Raw genomic sequence first — 18,609 nt, 5'->3', positions numbered from 1 at the left:
GAGTTTGTAATTTCGGGTGAATCCCAACCATTGACACAGGTTACGTCCCGAGAGTGCAATACCTACGTCCGCTCCATGTGTTGGGATCGGGAGTGTTATGGTTTAACCAATGCGATGGAAAATATTGCCTAGGGTGTGAATTGTGATATATGCGTTCTGAAATTTTGGGGCGATGTAGTTTGCGTGTGTAGCATGAAGGAGCATAATCTAGCCGAAAAAGTGTTGATTTAGAGTGATGAAATAGTGATCTACAGTTGGCTATTCAAATTGATTCAAAGATCATGAATTGTCTAAATATTCCTATAATGCTGGTGCTAGCGGAATATACTAGAAGACGACTACTGTTACCATGGCAACCGGCTTACCAACTGGTTACCATGAAAAAGCGAGCTGCAGGATTTCAAAAACATCGGGATTGCTGTGATCAGTTTTGTATCGTGAAAAAAAGAAACCAACGATTATAAAGGACATGAATTTTTGCTGGGTGAGATCTGTCCAAATCAACAATGCAAAGTGGTACCGTCATAGGTCAAAAATCATTTTCTTTCTTCGCGGCCGTATTTTTTTCAGTTTTGTGTTTATATGGATTTTTATACTTGGTAATAAAAATTGGAACGCGGTCGAGTGAAAAGCAAATCAATAGAGAAAAACACTGGAAAGAATTTTCTGCAGCGAAACGTTCCGGAACCTATGTATGCAATGTATGCCGAAGATGTAGCTGTTAGTGGGTGACTGCAACATTTTCAGTTTCATTTAAAGAAAATCAGTGTGGTTGATTAGAGGGAAACGGAATACCTTCCTGTTATTGAGAATGGCGCACTCCAATCGATGATTTTGGTGAGTTTGTTCTGATTTGAATTGTATGTTGTATCCTGTTGGGATATTCATAAAATCATATGTTAATTTAGTAATATGTACTTCGAGAAGGGATCACTCTATTTTCTTCTCGTTTCAGAGAGCGAGTAATGGCGCTTAAGCCTAGGCTTTCGAGCCTGGACATCAGGGTGAAATTCCTATGTCCCATCCTAGGAAGAGGAGCATCGACGGGGTGACATTAACTTTCTTAGCAAAAGTCACTCCCAACGTATTTATTTCACATTTATACTACATACTATGCTGAGCGGTTGGTACGAGATGTCCCCGTTCTGTAGCATTATCTACAACAAGACGCTGCACAGTAGGCCTGGCCGCTTCAATTCTTGTATTATATCTCCGATGTGCTGCAAGCATTGATAATGACAAGAAAAATGATAGAAGTAGTCGATTTTATCATTTTCCAGGATTCTTTCAATGAATGGCTGTGTATGTGTAGACTAGAATAAAAGACTTCTTTTTCAACGAGCTCGCCAGTTTCTTTTAGGATCTGATTTTAAACGTCGAATGTTCTGCCACAAAAGATCTAAATAGTGATCGCAGTGGCTCACCCGAACAGGAAAAAAACGACGGCTGTCATTTGATTTAATGAGTCGTTTGGGCGAACTCTAATCAAAAGATTTATAAGGTACTGACTGATTCCAACTTAGCAGCGGTGTGCAAAAAGTGTGTAATAAAATTTTTATCAAGGATTTGCTTCTTTTGAAAGCTTTGTACACGAACATATTATTTTGTTGAAGGAAACGTCGTTTTTTTATCTAGTCGCCCATCTAGATAAATGGTGTTTGATTAAATGGCATATGATCTTTCTTCATTTTCAAATAGCATGCCAATCCTTCCTTGACCATAATGAAACAACACGACAAAGTATGTCATTACATGTCACAGCGGTGGTTCCCTAACATTTTCGAAAAGCAACGCCTTTTGTAATTTAAGATATGCACAGCACACCAATATTTGGTCATAACAAAATTAAGCTAATTTACTTGGGGGAGAAAGGGGCTTTAAATTTGTGAATCGAACCCAAATGACCAGTAAAACATGAAACAACCATATTATAACAATATGCTAAAATGCCGGGGCCAGTAGTGTAATTATGGCTGTGTGTTTGTTTCATAAAAGAATGACCATGGGTTTGCTACCTAGCCCCGGCACATACATCTTTGCGTTGAGTCACTCCCCTTTCATATTATGTTCTTATGTTAGTGAAAATTGTATGACAAGAGGAAATATTATTTGAGTAAGCATAAGTCCAAGTACTCTTGAGCACCCACGTTGGTGCAGAGGGCCGAATTGAAGGATCTTCATCCTGAGCGATTGCCTGCCATCGTTGACCTGTGGCCAAGTCAAATTTCTGTCGACTTGCTGTATCTCGTTGTTGAGGTTCCGCCGCCATGAGCCTCTGGATCTGCCTCTGCTGCAATGTTCTGCTGGGTTCCAATCTAACGTTTGCTTGCAGATTTCGTTGCCGCCTCTGCGTAGAGTGTGGTTGCTCAATTAGCATTTTGTTGTCCAATTAGTCTTGCAGAGGATTTGAAAACCGTCATGAAACCTTATACCTTTTATTATGGTTTCATGGTGGTTCTGAGAACCTCTTCTAGTCTATTTGACTAAAAATGTTATTTGGGTGACCCACCTCCACTTTCGCTCGAGAATTTCAGTCACTATCGGCTTTTGTTCCCGAGCAGGAATAAAAAACTACCATATAACTGAAGCATACCAAAGTCAGGTATCATACCAAGACAAGGTATTAGTCTGTTATCCAGGTATAGAAAATAACTTATTTTGGTATTCTGTAGGTATTGATGCAATACCTCACCGAGTTATTGGTTTGGTGTGGAGGACTGGTTGAGGTATTATTTAATTATGGAAAAATCGCTATTTGTATACAGAATACACACCAGTTATTATTTTAGGTATTTTACCTCTTATGCAGGGCTACTTAATACCTCATCCAGGTTGTAGGTATTCGGTTTTCCTTACCTGAGTTAGTAATTCTTCAGCTATTCTCTCCTGCTGGGGATGACATCGACGATGGAGCTCCACGTTGGAGATCCAATTATGAGGCCACCATGCACGAATTATATACCGCAGGCAGCTATTGATGAAGACCTGCCGCCGTTGAGTGTTCTCCACTGATACACACCAAAAATTACTGGCGTATAGCAGCACAGATATTTTACGTTTGATTTGAAAATTCGGATTTTGGTGCGTCGACTAATTTGGTTGTTTTCCACACATTTCTTAAACTCACAAGAGCAGCACTTGCCTTCTTGATCCTCGCACCTATGTCGATCCTGGTGCTGTCATTTAACTACCAAGATATTGGAACTTGTATTGGAAGCTTTCAACATTCTCCACTGCTTGCCCAGCTACCGTAAAGCTGGAATAGTTGACCTGCATTTCAGAGCACCGTTGAGCTGGGAGAGCAACACAGCATGCCATCGGAGAGTTGCGTCAATCTTCTTCTGTATCCAGTTAAGGATCACTTTGCCGAGGACTTTGAGAACGATACAGAGTGATATGATACCCCGCCAATAAATTAAATAAGTCCACGTGGACCTCAAATATTGCACCTACTCGTTTCGTTGGATCAGATGTCTCTCTGAAGTGCTTCCAATGCTTTTCTCACATACGAAAGAACAGTAAAACTTACAGCATAGCTTCAACCGTATATTACGCGTAAGCACCAAGAGTTTTACGAGCAAAACAAACCGATGATGCGATGATACCGACTGCCGATGGCCTCTCTCATGGTTAATGCTTCATTGAGAATTCGTTCAACCATCGCCCGCCGCCCTGCCTCATAGCGGCACGCCGCAATGACTCTACGACGACGGCAACGACGGCGCGGGCACTGGATGGTTACTTCAACAAGCACTTGGAGATGGAGTCAGAGAACTTGTCGGGGGTAGCAAAACAATAAAGTTTGTATCGCACACTGCTGCTGATGCTGATGCTGGAGCTCATTAGGCTGAGGCTGTGCAAAAAGGCGTACTTACTCGACGTGGGGGCACGCAATGATCTTGACATTGGTTATCGTTGTTGGCGCGCTTCTCATGCTCATTAGGTTTCTTGGCTCATACTTGGAGACAAGTGCGGTTGCTTGTACATGGGTACAAGGAAGTTTAGGCTTTTGTGTAAATCTATCTGGTGGTATCTCAGTATAAGCATTCTATCAGCAAACCATGTTTGAAACACATAGCGAAACCTACGACTGCTGAAGTTTCTTAACCAGTTAGCCTCTGTATATTTTTCCTTCATTTAAGAATAATTACCCCACATGTTATCTATATGCATTTAACATATGTAATGTTATGGCTAATTTCATGTGATTCATCGCAGTCCATTATCGCACCGTAAGCACTCCCGAACCACACAATCAGTAGTGTTTCAATTTTCACAATTAATTATCTGGAATTGGTAACCAGAACAGCATCGAGCTGCGCCAATACCAAATGACAAGCGACATCCGTTCTACACATGTCCGCACAGGGAACGAGATTAAACCAAAACCATAATTCATTAACAACCAGATTACCTCGGACAGGCCACCACCTATCTACCCACATATGGAGAGGTGAAGCGCACTGATTTTCTGAAATACGCTCCATACCTGTACATAACACACGCAATAGTGCAGCCTATTTAAAGCTCTGATGCATGGTCACCACCGCAACGCGCTACTACTGGCGGCGACAGCTAACGGGTCAAGTGAAGTGACAAATGGATCCTGCCTTGCAGCAACATGCATAGTTGGATCACCGTGAGATGGGGTATCTTAGATTTACCGGAAAACATGAAATTTATCTATATCTGATAGATAATATTCATACGTTTTAACTCAAAAATTGTTGTAGATGTCAAAAAACTTAAGACTTCAACTAAAACTATGTGGGGTTTTTTCGTCACCGTTGAATTTTATGTTTCGAGATATGTTGATTTTTTTCGGTGAAAAAATCAACAAATCTCGAAACACAACATCAACTAAAACTAGTCTAGGGGCCTGTCCATAAACTACGTAGGGGGAAGGAGGAGGGATCTGGCAAAAGTCTACACTCCATAATTGTGTATAAACAAAAGTCTACGAGGTAGTTTTAGAAGAAACTTTCGAGTTATAACGGTTCAAATTAGCCAACAGTTTACCATAATCTAGGGGTCCGCAAAAAATAGTTGTGGCCATAACTAACGGAGGGTCCATCAATTTGAGTAACCAAATGCATTTTCCTTACTTTTTTGGCGAAGACTCTCAGAAAATCATCATCTTAAAATTTGTTGATGACAAGCAGGGATGCCATATATACAGATTCATCTGTATTATACAGATTTTTGAGCATCCGTACTGATTTCGTTTTATATGAAATACAGATTTTTGAGCTACAGGGGCCATTTTATTTTTGTATGGGATACAGATTTTTCAACCAAATTTTGTATGGGATACAGATTTTTGAAAAGTGCGATACAGATTTTTCAAAAAATCATCTGCCTTCCCTGATGACAAGGTGTAAATAGTGGGCCGATTTGAGCGAGAGTTGCTCAGCTGTAAAGGCGTTACTCAAGTAACCAAAAGTTCCGCTTCTTATGACAAAATACACTTTCAAATTCTACGAAGCATAGATAAAGTTCCGAATGGAACTTTCTAGCTGCTTAATAGGCTACCAATGAGCTTTGCTGGAACTTCGTACATAAGCTCCAGCAAAGTTCCCAAGCAACATCTTCTTCTTCTTTGTAGCTCGACTTCCCCACTGGGACTTGGCCTGCCTCTCTTCAACTTAGTATGCTTTGAGCACTTCCACAGTTATTAATTGAAGGGCTTTCTTTGCCTGCCATTGCATGAATTTGTATATTGTGAGGCCAGGACAATGATACACTATGCCCAGGGAATCGAGAAAATTTTCCCGACCGGAACGGGAAACAAACCCGCCGTCTCCGGATTGGCGATCCATAGCCTTAACTACTAGGCTAACTGGAGACCCCGCAACATGTTTTAGTCAAATATACTAGAAGAGGTTCTTAGCATCATAAAATCAAAATAAAAGGTATAAGGATTTAAGACGGTTCTCAAAACCTCTACAAGACTAACTGGTCATCAAATGTTACTTGGGCTCATTGTTAGCCCAAAAACTACTAAAGGTTTTACTCTGAACTGTGATGGAGTGCCATAGAAGTTCAGTTCAGTAGCTTGAAGTTCTAAGAAATTGCAATTTTAGCAAAAACAACTTTATAAGCATATTTTCATGTACAACTAATTTGAATTTATCAAATCAGTAAACTGAAACGGGAATGAAAAAATAATAAAATATTACATACACCTGAGTCGAACCGATGGCCGATGCGTGAAAGACTTGCTTTCTACCCCAACATCCCAATATTCCCAATGTCACAACGGGTAATAGTCTAACTTGAATCAATGCTCTGTCGACAAATAGGTTTGCACACTTGTACAGTAGCGAAGTTAACTTATTCATTTCAAGTTTCTAAAGCAGGAGAACCTGGTTCAAATCTACGAAGGAGTATGTCATGTAAAAGTAAGCGTGGGCATGTTTCACGCAATACAAGTCAACAACACGGCTTGTGGTGAAAAGTACATTTTGGTTTTAACATTCATTTTGAGAAAATTCCATCAGAAGCTGCTTCATAATGTGAATGTACAAGTTCCGATATTACTTAAAAATAAAGCTGCTTAAAAGGCTAAAGAGCAACCTCTAATAAGCTACTTAGCTCATAAAGTACCCTCTTTTTATCCGAGCTGGGTATATTCAGTCTGACCATGCTGACGGGTTTGATTTCCGGTCGGTTCAGGAACTTTTCGTAATGGAAATTTCCTTGATTTCCAGAAGCAAGCTTTGTCTCAGCAGAAACGTCACTGCAAGAAGAAGAAAGGTTCCAATGAAGCAGGAGATTCGGCTGTTTTCAAGAAATTTAAGGAAAAACTCCTTTGAAAATTCGGGGAATTTCAGAAGGATTTTGAAGGTTTCAGGAGTGTTCTAAAGACATTTCAGAGTTTCAAGGGATTTCTTCAAGGGATCTCAGTGGATATATTAGGATATCAGAGGCATTTCAAGAGGTTCCAGGGGATTCAGAGGCTTAATAGGGATTGAGAGTGTTTCAGTGCATTCAGGGGCATTTCAAGCGGATTCAGGGGGACTGGAGCGCATTTCAAGGAGTCTCAAGGGCGTTTCAAAGATTTTCAGAGATTCCAGGAAGGTTGCAAGGAGTTTCAAGGAGTATCAGATGGATTCAAGGGCATTTCAGTGGGTCTTAGAGGTGTTTCAGGAGATTCTAAAGGGCTTTAGGGAATCTCTGAGAAGTTTTAGGTATTCTCAGAAGGATGGGGGCGTTTCACGGGGAAGTTTAGAACGCACTCCGAAGATCGAATCCCAATACTTACAAATGTGGGTACTTCCTTCGTGAGGAAAGTAAAGCCGTGGGTGGGTCCCGAGATGAATTAGCCTCGCGTTAAAAATCTTGTTAATACAGATAACAAAAGTTTCAGGATGTTTAAAAGACGTTTCGAGGGATTTCATGGACGTTTTAAGGGATCTCAGGGGACGGGAGGATTTTGGGGATTTCAGGGGAACCCAGGGAATTTTAGGGCTTCTAAAAAAGGCTTTCATAGGTATTTGAGAGTGTCTCAGGGGCGTTACAGGATTCAGGGGCGTTTCAGTAGGTCTCAGGAGGTTTCAAAAGCATCTTATGAGGTTTCTGGGATATTTCAAAAGGTTTCTGGGAGTCTCAGAGAGAGCTTCAAGGGAGTCCAAGAAGTTTCATGGGGTTTTCAGAGGATCTCGGAGGTTTCATGAGGATTCAAGGAGATTCCAGGTGGCCATAGTGACGTTTCAGGGATGTTTTTTTGTTGGGAATATGCATTATGTGCATTCAAGCACCCCTGGTAATCGAGACAACCGATGTGTAAAGAGATACACCGTGAACATGTTTTATGTTGTCGAGCATTGTAATTGTTTAAAGTCTTGAATGTAAATAGTAAAAAAATCATTCATTCGTGATCGTCACACTGTAAGCAAGTGTTTTTGGTTTACTCCGGTCCGGTAAGCTTCGCTACTCGTCCCGCTGTTGTGTGTTCCGCTGTGTGATAGCTCCAACAGTTTTATCCTTGGTTTTATCGAGTTTCAGGTGGTCTCTGAATTTAGGGTTTCAGGGTAGCTTTTTCTGGAAGCTATACTCAATTTCTTTCAGAAGTTTCAAGTTTTTCAAATCTGTTAAATAAAATTGGTTTTACATTGGCTTGCATTTTTATATAACGTTTTCAAGAACATGACAAGTTTAATTTTTTTTTGTTAGTAAGTCGACATTTTGCAGCCGATTCATTAGAAAAATATCAAATATTCTGCAACATAATGCAAAAAAAATCTCCATTATTCTCAAAAAATGTTTCTGAAAAGTCAGCAAGAAATACCTTCCTGATATAGATTGATTATTCGTTACAATAAAATGATTAGCAATGAAAGTTTCAAGCTTGTTAACAGATAAACTCCGTTGTCATATTAAAACTGTGAAAAGTGATCAATTTCACCCAAAATGACGGTATGGGGGTAGTTGATCAGCGGGGTGAAGTTGATCACTATGGGATCTACGTCCTTCAACCACTGAGGACATGTTTCAATGAAAGAACTTGTGACCCAAATCAATTGTGTGAGTATATTTGAAATATTTTTGAAGGTTTTTATGCCAATTGTGCCAGATTTTACAAAAAAATATCTACTTTTTTGGATGTGCATTAAAACTTGGTGAAAAGACTGTCTTTCAAAAAATCTCCTCCCATCATCGCCTTGTATTTCAGAAGACTCACAAAACACTTTTATTCATTCACGGTCTATTGAACATAGATTTGAGTTAAAGTTGATAGTAACATAAAAGTTTTTTTTTGAAAGACGATTTTTAGACATTGCCTACCTTTAGGCGTTCAGTGTGGGCCATTCTGTAACTTTTAAACTTCATTTTATTTTTAACATACAAAATACAGTTGTAAGAATTTTAAAAACATATTCAAATTCAGAATCATTATTTTGGTTTGTTTGGTCGTTGGCTAATCAACTTCACCTCGGATTGAAAGGTTTCAAATTTAGCCGTCAGTTTATTTTTACATAGTGTAGCAGTTTCCTGTAGGAATTTCGTTTACGGAACTTGATACAGGTCCACTCAGTACATGTTTTTAAAAAAAATGTTTGGAATCATATGCATTGTACCTGATTTCATTGAAAAGAATAGAGGAAAAGTGATCAATTTCCCCCCAGATTACGGTACCATGCACTAGTCAATGGCGTACCGTACATTGCAGAGTTCTGCGTTTCACAACATTGATGGCAAATTGATTCGGATTTACTTACACGCAACATACTGTTCTAAACGAAGAGTGCTTTTTCGGCCAATTATAGAGGCATAAACTATTTTGGCGCATCATGTCAGTGGCTAAAGCCTGTCGTTAAACAGTAATCCTCTTTAATAACGTACGATGGATGATGGCACTGTAAAACGATCCTACCATGTTGCTTATGGGAGGAAGGACAGCGTTATAAAATCTATTAGAAGCTGTCCCCTGAATGGATAATAGTTGCTCGGGTATCCGAAGAGTTAATCATCCGTTAAACATCCTCATAAAGTCTCCGGTAACAGCTGGTGGCTGTATGTACCATACTTTATGCTGTCCCATACTAAGCTAACTTATTCCACACTTTTACCACCGTACACTCTGAAATATATTTATTTGGAGAAAGTTTAAAATTTAATCAATTTTGTCATTTTTTAAGATTACACATATCCTAGTATAAACTGTATACTAGCGAGATTTATAAACTTATACTACTTCAGTATTACAGTAGTTTAGTTTTGCCGTCGTATACAGTCCGCAGCGATTAGCGTGATATCATGTCCAATTTTATATTGAGCGTTAAGAACTTCAATTAAACTAAATTCCCACAGTTATCATTGCTAAAAGGTAAGAAACTATTGAATTACTTTCCCGACAACTCAGCGAAGAAATTGCATATGTTGACTCCGCATTATTCCGTTATTTCATAGAAAACCGTGACCGAAAGAAACCGACCGAGCGCGGTTTTTCGTGGAATTTGCACAAAGCTGGTGGTAGAGGCGACTGGTGGTGGGGACATCATGGCAGCAGCAGCCGAAAGGATTCCGTGTCTATCGGACGAGAGATATAATCAGGGACATAATCTGGTGGTGCAGCGCCAAACACGATCGGTACGAGGACATCGTCAAGTATAGCCGAAACATCAACATCGAGAGGAATCAAATAATCTTCCTACTAGATCCTGAAGATGTCGAACATTTCCATCGCTTCCATAGTCCTACACCGATTAGGAAACCTTCCACACGAGAGATACGATATGCTGCTTTCTTGAAATGTGCAGCTTTGAAAGTGGATCTGCTGGATGTGAAAATGATGGTATGCACAAAGTATTGCCAATGGATGTCGTTAATTAAAAATTCCTTAATTTTGTAGGAACTTCCGCGGATTTCGAACGATCAGGCTGCACTCCACATGTCTCACGAATCTGGGAGTGTCGGCGGAATCAGAATCCACCAAACGAATGGAACCAGCGGCGCGATCGCATGCTCAATTGCTCTCCGTAATATGTACCTAACATGGCTTAATTTAATTGAATAAAGCTTTACGTGCTTGTTTCCTTGTGTCAGAACGTTTGCTTTTATTTATTTATTTTTTTTCAATAAAAAGGAATATAAACACAACAAACCCAATCATTTTCAAATTAAATCCTAGTTAAACTAGCCACGATATAGCGTACTTATACTCGAATACGTTTATATCAAAGTTATACTGAGCTTGTATATCCAGCAAATAAACGGTGTCTGGGGTCAACCAGGTGAATAATGATTTAGTGTGGGATGTATACTTTTTAGTATAGATTTTTTTCTGAGTGTACATAAACCAAACACTACCATGTACACGTGGTTCGCATCCTAAACAGACAAACAGACGGGACATGCCCGAAACTTTTTACGAGGTGCTAAGCCTTTTGCATACTCGCCAGGCGAAAATGGCTCCATTTAGTCAGAGAGCAACCACACCACAGCAGCACCGAGCACGCTTCTCACTCGTGCGGTACGGAGACAGCATGGCAGCAAGCGATGCGGTACGCGGTGGCGATAAGACAGAAAGACAGTTTGCTGCGGTGCGGTGTCGGTCGGAGAGCTACCAACGAATCAACCAACCAACCAACCAGAAGCCAATCGTTAAACTTTGCTACCACCACCGTGAATGGCTGCTGTGAGAGCGAGTGACTGTGACTGAACGGAAAGTGTATTCCATAAAACACATGCCTAATCAACCGTATACCGTGCGCGTATTTCAGCATTGGCAGTTTGTCTTGTGTACAGTGACCCCACAATTTATGAATCGGCAAAAATGACCACAGTTTATGGATCACTCCATTTGATCAACATGGTGATTCATAAATAGTGTACAAAATTTAAGGTGATTCATCGGTGTGGGGTCACTGTACGCGCGGTCAGAGGGGGCAGTGGTTCTCAATTCTAAAAACTCACAAAATCTCGAAAAAAAAATTAACAGAGATTCTTTTTCCAAGTAGGGTTTTTATCTAATTCCCGTCTATGTAATCACCGACCAACCTGAAGTCAATTCCCGGCACACCTTCTACGCGACAATATGATACAAAGGATGGTCAAAAACTATGATTTTACCGTAGGTGTTTATGCGAAAAGTCGGTAAAATCTTTGCAATCCACGTCAAATCATATATTCCAAGCACGATTGAGCTTTAAGTTTTAAATTGAGACGGATGTAGCTTCTAGAATAACGACTAAAATCTCTCAATTACTATGTTTGCCCATCAGATCATAACATGCCATCACAGTGCAACCAAGAAATCTTACTCTGTGGTTGTGAAATACGATGTTTCTTATGCAGGAAATCCACGCACATATTTGCTTGCATCCTCCCTATAGGTGAAAACAACTGTAAACAAACATATTACCAACGAGAAAAGCGATTGATTTGATTATTTGAGCAATTTTTGCTGCATTCTGCAGCAATGAAATTTAACTTTGAAGTACCCCAGAGCTTTTGTGGGGTGTGAGTTGAAAGTTGGTTCAGAAAGTGAATCTGGCGAAGTGAAAATTGAACGGTGATGAAGAACAATTCGGCTAGCTTCTGCTGCGGTGCGGTTGCCTTGGGCATACACAAATCGAGAAAAATGCTCAACTTGCAAGTGAAGTGAAATTAAAACGTGTAATTTAGTGTAATTATTCGATTTCCAGTGCTAAAGAGTCTGGTCTTCATCTTTTTGCTTCCATCTAATGAGGCATTTGCAAAGGTATATCGAAAATTTGTATAAAATAGTTATTTTTCGTTTATGACGAAGTAAGCTTTTACCTAACTTAAAAAAAAAACTATAGAGACCTCGATCTGAAACTATTCCGAAAGGCTGCTCAAAACATTCTTCGTCGAAGTTTCCTCAATTCCTATAGCGGTTCTGTATGAAATACAGTAAGGACCCGATTTTGTCAGCCCTATTTTGCGACAAACTTCTACTAAAAAGATTGGAAACTTCATAACATAGTTAGAAACTATAAAAAAGATTTCCGAGTTTTCTAGGTTTTCCAAATCAAATTCTGTAATAATGCAATTTAGCAATTGCAATGGGAAACAAACAAATTAGATGCAAATCGAATTTTTTTTGAAAGTTACACTATTAAAGGAATTACTTGTAGAGGTTCGACTGTGAAGTTGACTTATTTCTCGTGGGATTTCGGCTTTCAGTCCAAGCAAAGCGTTGATTTTCTGATCTCATCGCCAACGTTTCGATCCAGATGTTGGGATCTTCTTCAGGGCTCGAAATTAATAAATTTGTCTGTTCCCGTGTACATCTCACGGTTGATTGTTGTATTTTGATTTGACACTGCAAAAATCCACTATGAACTTGCAAGAAGTTGTTAATAAACTTCTTCAATTTTGTAAGAGTTCCTCTTGTGTTTCGAAATGCTCCATAAATTCCAAAAAATATAGCTCGGAATGTAATTGGCTCAGTAAGACAAAAATCCCCTAGCCGTGACCGGAATTCTTCAAAATCAAGGATTTTTTCCAGATTTTGCAAAGAAGGAAGGAGACTCTCCATTAAAGCATAACCTCATGAATTCGTCAAATGAATTCACCAGGAATTTATCTGACATGGCGTCTAAATTCGTGATTTCCTTTAGGAGTAAAAATACTGCTGGAAAACACTTAACCCTCCTAAGATGTTAGGTGTTTCGCACCATGATGTCGTAGTGCACACTCAGCGTGCCTGTTTGGGTGGTCATATTGACCCCAACAACTCTAGTGGACCTGTCGAAGAGTGATCGGACCAAGGAATGTCATGACGCGATTGACATTGCAGTTTGACATTTTGGTAATCGAGAAGATTAAAAACAAAAAAAGAAAATAAGTCGAAAATTACTTGCTAAAATTTGGTGGTAAACGAAAAGTATGTTACTATTGTATTTGTAAGTTAAGAAAGACTAAATTAAAATACCTGTGAATTATATACATTGATTGATATTTAGGCTTAACTATACAAAGCTTTGGGAATATTTGTCAGGTCATTGAAACCGCGTGAAGAACATCAATTATGTAAGTGATTTTTTCCGCAATTCTACATGAAATTATATTATTATAAATAAATTATTTACAGTTTTGAGCTGTACGCTACACTACTGCTGCAAAAAGGTGTATTTCTTCTACGTGTCCCGAACAAATTTCTCAAAAATCATTGCGATGAAGCCCGGAGAGGAGGAACATAACCTCGAAAAGACCGGCATGATTGTGCGTACTGTGAACAACCGAACCATGCAGATGATAACATGGTGCTCTGCGAAAAATGCCAAAAATGGTTTCATTTCATGTGCGCCGGCGTGACGGCTGACATTAAGAAGGTTCCCTGATCGTGCGTTAGTTGCAGAAAAGCTGCCACAACAACAAACAACACTCGTAGTCAAGCCGAAGGTGGCACAGCTCTGGAAGTTTCCGATTCGATGGGAAAGGACGAACTGGAGAAAAGTGACCCAAGGACGTCGGCGGACGAGGAAGCTGATGAAGAACGGCATCACCAGAAGGAACTGCGAATGATGAAAGATCATTTCGAGCGTCAATTCCCAAGGGAAAAGGAGAAGATGATGCAGATTCGTTTGGAACGAGAAATGCTGGAGAAAAAGAAAGCGATAGAAACGGAACTAAATAAGATGCAGAGTGAGCTGTATGAAGAGTTCGAGTACAAACAGATGTGGACTTGGAGAACATGTGGAGGGGCAAGCTAAAATTCCCGTACGAGCAACGAAAAACCCATTACTGACCCCCTGGGGGCTTTTCCCAAATGTTCTACGCCCAAAGAAGTTTCATTGTAACTGGGTGTAGGATTTCTTCACATAAAATAAAATCACATACTTTTTTTCAATTTCCATTTTCTTTTCTTTTTTTTTATTGAAACCTAAACTCTACCCACAACTGCACTCGATAAAATCGCTTACAAAACTGACTCCTCCAACGCCTTCACATGCTCAGCCACCTATCTTTCGTCTTTCTCCCGTTCGTTCGTTTATGCGCTCGGATGACACGCACACAAACATACCACGCGGATGCTCGTCTCTCTCGTTTTTGGATTCGATGGAAACGTCTCTGCGGCGCGGCTTGCTGTTATGTACCTAATTCCGCTCTCTAGTGAACACTGATATAAATTCTAACTTTTATTTTTCGTTACAACTGAATCGTTTCAAACAAATTACAAAACTGAATCGTTTCAAACAAATTACAAAACCGTTGTACAATCTGATATCAAACAATTTAATTTATTAAGATTGCTTCCTACACTGGGTACCATCAACAACCATCAGGGGCCACCGGAAAACGATCCGAAGCAAAACACACCACTGAGGAACCCGCAAATACCAACAACGAAGGTAAACAAATCAGGTTTGCCATCTCTACCAGTGCCTTCTTTCTGTCCACCGGCGGCTGTTCAACCACACGCTCCAATACTGCGTCAAGGACTCCAACCCGTCGCAAATACGAACATTGGCGGAGCCAGCTTTTTCTCTTTTCTTACTCACTCTTCTAAACATAAACGAGAAAGAGCGGGATGAAAGAGGGGGCAAGCTGCCTCCTCTTCTATCTTTCTCTATCTCCTGCATGTTTAGGAGAGTGAGTAAGAAAAAAGAAAATGCTGGCTCCGCCAAGGGGCTGTTCATAAACCACGTAGACCAAAATTTGGCCATCTCGAACCCCCCTCCCCCCCCTCGTAGACTTTTGTCCATACAAAAAAATTGAAATTTGTATGGAGCGTAGACTTTGGCCAGATCCCCCCCTCCCCCCAAAAAGTCTACGTGGTTTATGAACGGCCCCCAATGAATATGAACTTCTCTGTATCAGACGCGTTGCATGACAGTCGTGACCAGGCTCAAATCCTTCCAGAGCAGAAGTTGACAAAAGCTTGCAGCTTGCAGCCCGAAAAAGTCTCTTCGCTAAGCTGCCAGTATTCACGGGACAGCCAGAGAAATGGCCACTGTTTAAAAGCAGTTTCAACAACGGGAATGCTGCATGCCACTGGTCCGACCTAGAGAATCTTGGCAGGCTTCAAGAAAGCATCAGAGGGCCAGCACTGGAAGCCGTGAGGAGCAGACTGTTGCTGCCCGAATCGGTCCCAAGAGTGATCGAAACACTTCGTCACCTGTATGGCAGACCGGAACAACTTCTTCATTCCTTGCTGCAGAAGGCAAGGAAAGCAGACCCTCCGCGCGCAGACCACCTAGGCACATTTATCAGCTTTGGCATGATCGTCCAACTATTGTGCGACCACCTGGTGGCCTCAGGAATGGTTGACCATCTCGTGAATCCCATGCTCATTACAGAGCTTCTTGAGAAGTTGCCTCCTACTACGAAAATGGAGTGGGTTCGGCACAAGCGTCAGCAGGCAGCAGTCGATTTCAGCACCTTTTCGGATTTCCTTTCCGAAATCATTTCGGAAGCAACGGAGGCCACACCCTATGCAGAGCCTCGAACCGATAGTCGTCCAAACCGAGACTGGAAGGAAAAACGACCGAAGGGCAAAGAGCATCAGGGGTTTCTGAACGCACACGTCGGCGTGCAGCACTGGTCGCATCAGTTGAGCGACCAGCGCAAAGGAAGTGACCAGAACGTCAATGCCGCGGTTGCAATACATAGTCTGGAGCATCGGACCCGTGGCTGTGAGGATTTTCGTAGGTCAGGAGCGACAAGGCGAAAATAGTAGAGAAGTGGGAAATGTGCAAAATGTGTTTGAACGAGCACGGTGAGGCACGCTGTCGGTTTAAAGGGCACTGCAACGTCGGAGACTGCAAGGGAAGGCACCATTCCCTTCTTCATCCACCGAGCTCAAATACACCTCTGTCCACGAACTGCCACGTGCACCACCGGGGCAGCATCCCGTCATTTTTAAGATGGTTCCGATCAAACTGCACCACGAAGTACCCACCTGCAATGTCATTGCCTTTTTGGTTCTCGTATTCCCTGATGGAGAGCAACGTGGCCGAACAACTCAAGCTAAAAGGAGCTTGGGAACCGATACTCGTGAAGTGGACAGCTGGGATGAGTCGGCTCGAACGGAATTCTCGCCGTGTTGACGTGTCGATCTCGCCGAGCGGATCCAACGAGAAACTTCTCCTACGAAATGTCCACACCGTTCAAGAGCTTCAACTGCCGGAGCAAAAGATTCGTTTTGCCGAGGTTGCCGCCCGTTTCAAGCGCCTGTGGCTCATTGCTTGAGTGGCTCTCCGAAAATTCTTATTGGACTGAAACACATACACGTGTACGCACCATTAGAGTCACGAGTCGGCAACGCTGGGGAGCCAATAGCGGTTCGCACGCTTCTTGGTTGGACGATATACGGCCCTCAAGGGAATGACGTCACCGGAACCGGGTTTTCTGGGCATTACACAGCTGTTGAACTAACGGATTTGGACCTCCAAGAACTTCTTCGAAAATATTTCACGCTAGAGTAGTCTGGCTTATAGTCAAGGTACTCCCAGAATCTAACGAAGATCGTCGAGCGAGAATAATGTTGGAGCAAACAACCCAGCGCATCGGCGACCACTTCGAGACCCACCTTTTGTGAAAAAAAAACGACGACCCTCAATTGCCGGACAACTACCAAATGCCGGACAACTACCAAATCAGCCCTTGGCTGGTTCGTCTCTATAAAGCAGATCGACGATTATCAGCGGAAAGGATACGCCCACACCGTTACTAGCAAAGAGATGAAGGAAGCTGAACCGGGTAAGATCTAGTACCTTCCCTTAAACGTCGTGCTCAACTCCAAAAAGCCCTGGCTACGGATGGTCTGGGACGCTGCTGCGGCCGTGAAGGGGAGGTCACTCAACACCGAATTGTTAAAGGGTCCCGATCTCATGCCTTCTCATGCCCAAGCCTTCCATCCTTCATGTGTCCCTTCCGTGAGCGGCCATTAAAATAAAGTCTGGGATTTTTTTTGCATATTCGCTAGAAAATGATAAAAAAAAGGATGAAAACGACTTTGATTGGGTTATATTGATGGACCCCTTGCTTATAAAGGGGCTGACCAGGTGACAAAAATGACGATTTTTCATCATCCATGTAAACTTAAAATCATCTCTAGACTCAGAACCCCCCTAGGCTCCCTTCAGTAAACAATTTATGGTACGCCAATGCTTTGATTGAAACTTCTCCTTGCAGAAGTCCTAATAAAAGTAGTCAACCATAGTAATGTTGAAACTGAATTAACATTTGTAAATGTTTTCCTCGGAATAAAAAAGTTGGTATTTGTATTTTCATTGCTGCTCTAATGTATTCCATCTACAGGCAATAGGTTCTTCCATAGTTTCACTGTTAAAATAGTGTTTAGCAGTATTTGTCGAAAACGGTAAAGTCCATTAAAAATATTAGTATTGTAGAAGTAGTAGTTGATTAATTGAATATCTGAGGAATTTTAAATGATCGTAAATGAATTTACCTAATGGAAAAGGAAGTTTGTAAAAAGAAAAGTAGCCCCCCCTCCCCCATTTTTTTCGGAAATTTTTAATCAAACTTAAAAGAAATATACTTTGAAGGACATTGGGAAACACTGGCCCAAACCGTAAAAGGGTGAAACGGAATCTCTTGTAATAAAATACGATGTGCGATAGCATTTTCCATCTCGTGTTTTATGGATCAAGGCCCATTCTCGCGCCAATAATATATGTCCCCCGCCAATAAGCCCGCCCTACTTACATGATGTAGTAATAGCTGTCCCGGTCAGCAGTCTTGTACTGCTTCATAGTACGGTTCTGGTGGGTTTCCATGCTGGAAAAGTCCCCGCTGATGGACCGCTGACGCTCGCCCGGATTCAGGCCCGGATTGTGCGATCCGGTAGCGGTGGACGACTGCCCGTTCACCGCCGGGACCGTGCTATTGGTCTTGGACGACGCCAGCGTCGACACTTGTCCGAACAGATTTCTCAGGTTATCCATCGTGGTGGTGTTGCGGTGTGGCGGTGTGAACTCTGAAAATTGAGAACAATTTGCATTTTAAATTGATTGAAATGTCCTTCGGGTCAATCGAAACTAAATATTCTCAACGTCAACTCGCTCGAACAGAGCTCGACGCCTGCCTGCCTGAAAGTGCACCACTTCCATCGGAAATTAATTAACGCTTAATCATGTGCCGCACAGCCTTGTGGTGTGCTTATCGATTGCGCCA

General features: G+C 41.5%; 1 long non-coding RNA gene across 1 annotated transcript; it reads left to right on the top strand.

Annotated features, from left to right (window-relative positions):
* Positions 1 to 9,708: 9,708 nt before the first annotated feature.
* Positions 9,709 to 10,540, top strand: LOC134285925 (uncharacterized). The gene is made up of 3 exons (XR_009996805.1): positions 9,709 to 9,829; positions 9,913 to 10,297; positions 10,355 to 10,540. It is a non-coding gene; the product is annotated as an uncharacterized LOC134285925 (long non-coding RNA).
* Positions 10,541 to 18,609: the final 8,069 nt, after the last annotated feature.

The sequence above is a fragment of the Aedes albopictus genome, chromosome 2, assembly GCF_035046485.1.
Source record: "Aedes albopictus strain Foshan chromosome 2, AalbF5, whole genome shotgun sequence".
NCBI lineage: Eukaryota > Metazoa > Arthropoda > Insecta > Diptera > Culicidae > Aedes > Aedes albopictus.
Note: the sequence above shows the minus strand (reverse complement) of the source record. Positions and strands in the feature narration are given on the sequence as shown.